The sequence below is a fragment of the Odocoileus virginianus genome, chromosome 15 (genome assembly GCF_023699985.2).
Source record: "Odocoileus virginianus isolate 20LAN1187 ecotype Illinois chromosome 15, Ovbor_1.2, whole genome shotgun sequence".
Lineage (NCBI taxonomy): Eukaryota > Metazoa > Chordata > Mammalia > Artiodactyla > Cervidae > Odocoileus > Odocoileus virginianus.
The window spans coordinates 58,825,724-58,832,795 of NC_069688.1; the positions used below are offsets into that span (position 1 = coordinate 58,825,724).

Consider the following 7,072-nt stretch of genomic DNA (forward strand, 5'->3'; position numbering starts at 1 on the left):
TGATGGTCTTAATGTGACCTTGAGTGCTTTATTAGTCATTGTTTTATTACTTTATTACTTAGTCATAGTTTGTCATCTACCAAGGAAAAAGAGCGTGATCTCACGGAGACAGTAGAAGGCTGAGTTCACTTTTCTACCGTATTATTTAATGATTGTGTGAATATGTTATTTTTTTCCTGGAATCCTCTTTCCCATATCCTGGTACCCATGGCTCCCTTCCATCCCTCAGACCTCAGCTCAGCTGCTCTCTCTTCAACGAGTCTTTCTGTGACCCTCACTCCTGTCCTCTGTGAAGCTGCACCATCCTGCAGTTGCTTTCTCATATCACCGTTTGTCTTTATTCCGTTTCTCTTGTGTGAAATTATTTAGGAGATAAGCTCCCGGACAGCAAGGACATAGCCTGTTTATCACCTGTGTCAAGCAGCACTTGAAATATAGCAGACGCTTCCTTAATATTTGCTGAATAAAAGAATAACCGAATAGATGTAAGTAAGTCACTTTCTCACCTGTAATACTTGTTTTCCCTGTCTTATGGACTAGTGAGGATGAAATGAGACACTTGAAGACTATAAAGTATTGCAAATTGTTATCATAATATTTACAAAGATGTATGAGTTCATGTCTGCTTAAAAAACAATGGTCTTGAACTCTTCAGGTTTTTACTAGGTAAATGCTAGTGAAATCTTTGCATTATTCTCCCTACTAGGATAATTAGCATACTAAAATAGTCACTTCTGCACTCAGCAATTTGTCAATGTCAGTTTGTTCTCGGTTTATTCTTTCCTTTCTTGGTTTCCATACTATATATACTATATACTGGCTCTTTGGATCAGCAGGTTCTACGTTGATGCTATCAACCAACAATCAATTGCAGATACTGTAAAAAAAATTCTGGAAAGTTCCAAAAGCAGAACTTGAATTTTCCACATGCAACTACTTACACCACATTTACATTGTATTAAGTGTTTAAAGTAACCTGGAGATGATCTCTGTGTGTTTCATTACTGTTTTTGCAGGTATTTAGGGCATATATGTGTGATCTTAAGAGAATGTAGACCGATGTAGAACAATGGGGGATAAAATGTTTCTTTTAGGATAGCAAACTGAAATGCAGTAGCTTTGTTTCTTGGAGATTTGGTTTCAAATTTCTTTGTCAGAAATATTCAACACAGGGATCTCTGGAGTGGAAAGGAACTATGAATAGCTTTTTCAGAGAGGAAGCTAGGTATACTGTTTCTTCCTCACACAATTCAGAAACTGGGTAAAATCACATGACAGTTATTTGTCTACTTAGTTCTAACTCTGACACATTTAGAGTTAACTTACCTCAAGGTTTTTTTTTGAGTGACATGCTTGCAGATGTTTTCCACATTTGTTTCTTGGCTCTTTTGCAAGCCCAGCAGCTGTGCACTTGCGATGGAAGTTCTTGTTTGCCTGAGTATGCTGAGGGTTGCAGGGGCAGAATCAGGTCTAGCAAGTCTGATCTCTAGTAAGAACCTTTTGGGTAACTCGATACCCGATGTTGCCATGGTGGCATTAGCTCACCTCCACATCATCCCTATGACTCCCGTTTTCCTATCACATTCCCTGGACACATTAGGCCACATTTCCATCAGCCCTTTCCCATTATTCCCTTCTTATGAGTCCTTTGAGGTCTGGGCATGGTCTCAAATGGAAGTTTGGCAAAACCAGACGTGAACCTTGTAAGATGGATTGGTGGTCCCCAGAATAGTCAGTTTACAGTGTCAAGCTCGTCTGAATTGAAAGCCAAAGTATATCTTATGAAGTAGAGAAGAAAAATTACTTCATATTTTCCAACTCAGTTCTAGTTCATTTCATGAGTATCAGCAAAGGCAATCTACTTCACAAAGATAAAGGCTTGCATTTCCCCAAAGATTGTCTTTTTCAAGGAGAATAGAAAAAAATGTGAGATATGCTTCACAGTGGATATGACCAAAGAGGTGAAAAATAATGAGTGAAGTTCGTATTGTTGGTAAATAAAAACACTGTTGAATGTTTAGATTGCAAGTAGATAATGTTGTTTGTAATAAACATCAGCACTAAATACTTTATTTACTGCCTGTTGAATTTTAGCCTTCAATGAGGGACTCAAATGTTACTTATAATATGAAGACTTCCATCATCCCTTGGTCAAATTAATAGCTACCTCATCTATAATTTTCCATCACTGAATGTATCATTGTTGTATCTTCATTTTGTAGGTATGTTTATGTATGTATGTATTTATTTTATTTTAAGATTGTATTACTTGATTTTATTTTACACTAGGTGGTGGACACAAAAAGCAATTCTCCTTAATAAAACTGACAATTAGCTTCACTCAGAACATTTTTAATAATGCAAATGTTTTTGCAATCCAAAAACATTGAAAAAAAGTATTCATCTTACAAATTGTTCTGCAATCCAAATATACAACAGCTTGGAAAACAATGTTTAGAAAACAAAAGTCAATGTAAAAAGACAGATTAAAACAACTAGAACAGTACAGGTTTTATATGGCTCTGATTTTACAGTTTTCATACTGCATCATCAATGTCAGAAATCTGTTCCTTCGCTGGCTCCATTGTTCAGGATTTAAACCATTCTTCCTGGTTTCATTTCACCTTCTGGGTCCATCCAATGTTCTCTAATATCAATTAAGACTTTCCCTTTGAAGTCCCGAACACTAACCTCATTTTCCCAATCTGAAACATGTTATCATCTCTACTGCTGCTGCTCTGCTTGGAGGATGACAGTGCTCTGGAAGTTTCACCAGTTTTTTGCTTCTTTACAGGTTTTTCTGGAGCAACTTGCTTTTTCCTCTTTAGCTTTTTGTCAACTTCGCTGTCAGAATCTCTACCAGAAGAGCTTGAAGAAACAATTCCTTTGACTGAAGCATTGCTCCACTCCAGTAGCCCGACTGCCTCCTGCTTGCTCACTAGCGACTGACAGACCTGTATGTATGTATTTAACAGAGTGCATTGGTTAAAAGAATGTGGACTCTGGAGCTGGCCTGCCTGGACTGTAGTTCTGGTCTTGTCACTCTTAAACTTTGTGACTTCATGCAGTTGCTTAATGTATTTTGTGCCTGAGTTTCCTCATTTGTGAAATGGACAGGATAATATTACCTACCTTCTGGAACATGATGAGAAATATAGGGTGTTTATACAGAAGGACTAAGTGCCTGATGCTAAATAGGTATTATTTAACAAATCCATAAGAAATATTTGGATATGCTAAAATCTATATCAGGGCCTGAGGATATGTAGAGGAACCTCTACTCTTAAACAGTGTTTAAGCCAGTGATCTAGACATTGAACAATCCAAAAACAGTGAATTCATTTATTCTGTGCATATTCATTAAGCCATTTTATATGCCTGGCACTGTTCTGTTAATAGATGGTGGGAACACAGTGGTGAACTAGACAAAAAACCTCATTGAGATTGCATTCTAGTATATGTGAGGGCTACAATGGAGGTGTGCAAAATATGCGAGAAGATAGAGATGAGACCTCTGACTTTGCCTGGGGTGGGGCCAAGAATGAGCACAGTTTCCTGGAGGAGACAGTTTAGCCAGGCAGAGAAGAGACTGGGGGACTTGGGTTAGGCATAGAAGCAGTAAGGAGGTCACTGATATTTACCTCCTTAAAGCAAAAGCTCCTGTTCTTTGGAGCTGCATACTTCCTCTGGACAGATGACACTGCCTTTCAATTTAGGGAATATGCCAGTGATTGTATCAAAAATTTCTTGAAGTGGGGCTCTTCATATTCTGATATGAATATCTTGGGTGTAGATTCCCTTGCAGTAGATTATCTTCTTCTCAAGGAACTTGTGCTCTATCTTTGCTATATTTAGCATGATATAACCTTATTGTAACAGTGGAGATGTAGCTGAAATAACACAGGAATGAGGTCCAGATTATCTGGATTCAAACTTCAATCCTGTCACTTGCTGGCTGGCTTTGTACCTCTTTGAGGCTCAGTTTATCTATTTGTTGGGGCTAATACTGAGGTATACCTAACTGAACTGTGGTAAGGATTATATTAAAAAAATTTTTTTAAAGTGCTTTATAAATGGCAAATGCTATATGGTGTATTTTTAATTATATTCCTGAAGAAGGCATTGTTTTCAGTAACTGGCAAAAGGTTCAGTGAGAAAATGACATAAGGGTATTGTTATCGACAATTGATAATTCACAGTTTGAATGAATATGCATTTACAACAACTACCCGATCACATACCAGGTACTGAGTTCTTTCCATATAATCCTGCCTGTGAGTACACAGTGAATAAGTGGGAGAAACAGGTGTCAGGCTTGTTTATTTGACCCCATATCATGCACTTCTTTTCGTAATGTAACCGTGCCTCTTCAGAAGTCTTGCAGAATCTGCTGTACCCTGGTGAATCTTGGTGAATCCTGAATATGTAAACCCTCTGAGCTTTATTTATGTCATGTAATCCTTAAAACATGAGCTTCACAGTCCTTCACACTCTGAGTTCTTTACTGGATTCCTCAAACAGTGAAGGGGCCAGGGTAGGGAAGATTAAGAATAAGACAGTAACACTTAAAAAATTCTTTCCTCTGTAATTTCCTTATGCAACAAACTCCCAAGCCTCTTCTCATCCCACATTCTCTGAGAAATTCCCCCCATCTCTAACTCTATAAACCCAGTTTCATTCTGTCTCTCCTGATCCTATTTAGCTTTACATTTAGAGCCAGAAAGAGTTGATTTCAGGAGAAAAGGGGTGGGGAGCAAAAGAGATAGAATGAGCTATTCTCAGAAATCTTTTAAGCGAGGTGAATAAGGGGAAAGCTTAAACACTAATAAGACTTCCCTGGTGGCTTAGATGGTAAAGTGTCTGCCTACAATGTAGGATACCTGGGTTCAATCCCTGGGTCAGGAAGATTTTCTGGAGAAGGAAATGGCAACCCACTCCAGTACTCCTGCCTGGAAAATTCCATGGACAGAGGAGCCTTGTAGGCTACAGTCCATTAGGGTCACAAGAGTTGGACATGACTGAGCGACTTCACTTTCACTTTAAACACTAATACATTAAAAAAATTAATTTATTTAATTGGAGGATAATTGCTTTATGATATTGTGACGGTTTTGCCATATGTCAATATGAATCAGCCCTAGGCACACATTTGCCCCTCCATCCTATGGTCCCCTCCCACCTCCCTCCCCACCCCATCTGTCCAGGTTGTCAGAGCACTGGCTTTGGTTGCCCTACGTCATACATCAAATTCCCACTGGCTATCTATTTAAATATGATGATGTATATGTTTCAGGACTTTTCTTCCAGATCATCCCACTCTCTCCTTCTCCCTCTGAGTCCAAAACTCTGTTCTTTACACCTGGGTCTCCTTGGCTGGCCTGGACATAGTGTTGTTGATGCCATCTTTCTAGATTCCATACAGATGCATTAGTATACAGTATTTTTCTCTGTCTGACTTACCTCATTCTGTATAATAGTCTCTAGGTTCATTCACTTTATTAGAACTGACTCAAATGTGTTCCTTTTCATGGCTGAGTAATATTCCATTGTGTATATGTACCACAACTTCCTTGTCCATTCATCTGCCGATAGACATCTAGGTTGCTTCCCTCTCATAGCTATTGTAAATAGTGCTGCAATGTATATTGGGGTACATGTGTCCTTTTCAATTCTGGTTATCTCAGGGTATATGTCCAGTAGTGAGATTGCTGGATTATATGGTATTTTTATTCCTAGTTTTTTTTTTTTTTTTTTAAAAGGAATCTCCACATGTTCTCCATAGTGGTTATATAAGTTTGCATTCCCATCAACAGTGTAAGAGGGTTCCCTTTTCTCCACAGCTTCTCCGGCATTTACTGTTTGCAGACTTTTTGCTGATGGTCATTCTGACCAGTGTGAGATGATACTTCATTGTGGTTTTGATTCACATTTCTCTGATAATGAGCAATGTTGAGCATCTTTTCATGTATTTATTAGCCATCTATATGTCTTCTTTGGAGAAATATCTCCTTATGTCTTCTGCCTACTTTTTGATTGGGTTGTTTGTTTTCCTGGTATTGAGCTGCATGAGCTGCTTGTGTGTTTTAGAGATTAATTCTTAGTCAGTTGTTTTGTTTGCCATTATTTTCTCCCATTCTGAGGGTTGTCTTTGCACCTTGCTCATAGTTTCCTTTACTGTGAAAATGCTTTTAAGTTTAATTAGGTCCCATTTGTTTATTTTTGTTTTTATTTCCAAACTGTTATGGCATTGCATAGACTTCATTTTAAAGGAATGAACTGAATAACATAATAACTGATAAAATTTCAGCCACATCCTGAATTTGTCAGCAGAGCACTTGTATCCATTTTTTTGCAGTTTGGGAAGGATGCGTAAGTCTGAGTTCATCTGAAACCTACATTTTCTAAATTCTACTGACCCTTTGGTAAGAACTCATTGACTTTATGTCATGGCCAGCATTTATATTTGAAGTTAGCCTTTCAAATTGCAATGTGTAGTGGCATTATCTCCCTGTAGGCCTTTGCAGTAATTGCAGAGGTCTAATTTATTTTACCAAAATAAACAATTATTAAGCTGATTAGCTCCATGTGTATGTTATTTTCACTATGATTATCAAGTTGACCCATAATTATATCTTTTTAAAAAATCCCTGAAGAGGAGTGCAGAAGCAAGTTGTGCAACTCTGGAAAGTAATCAATGTTGTCCTTTTCATTTATCATATTTGTGAAATTTAATGTCTGAACAATATAAAAGAGTGGTAGCATTAATTGTGTTTTCAACTATCATTCAACTTACCAAATTTTGTGATTTTTGGTGAAGGTGAATCATTAAGAAACTTCCTAGCATGTATTTTGGGCACACCTAAGATCATGATGATACTTTCATACAGATTTATTTAATCATGCCTCTCGGTGAAGTAATTTTATTCCACTTCACTCTATTCCATTCTATTCTCATATCTTTATCTCAGACATTCTGTTAGTTGATGTGAATACAGGAATAAAAAAAAAATTGTCCCTGCCCTGGATAACTTCAAATTTTACTGCAACAGACAGACAGTAAGTACAGTGAACT

General features: G+C 37.6%; 1 pseudogene; it reads right to left on the reverse strand.

The window, feature by feature from the left end:
* Nucleotides 1-2,528: 2,528 nt before the first annotated feature.
* On the reverse strand, nt 2,529-3,144 carry LOC110122487 (activated RNA polymerase II transcriptional coactivator p15 pseudogene; annotated as a pseudogene).
* Between the last annotated feature and the right edge of the window lie 3,928 nt (nt 3,145-7,072).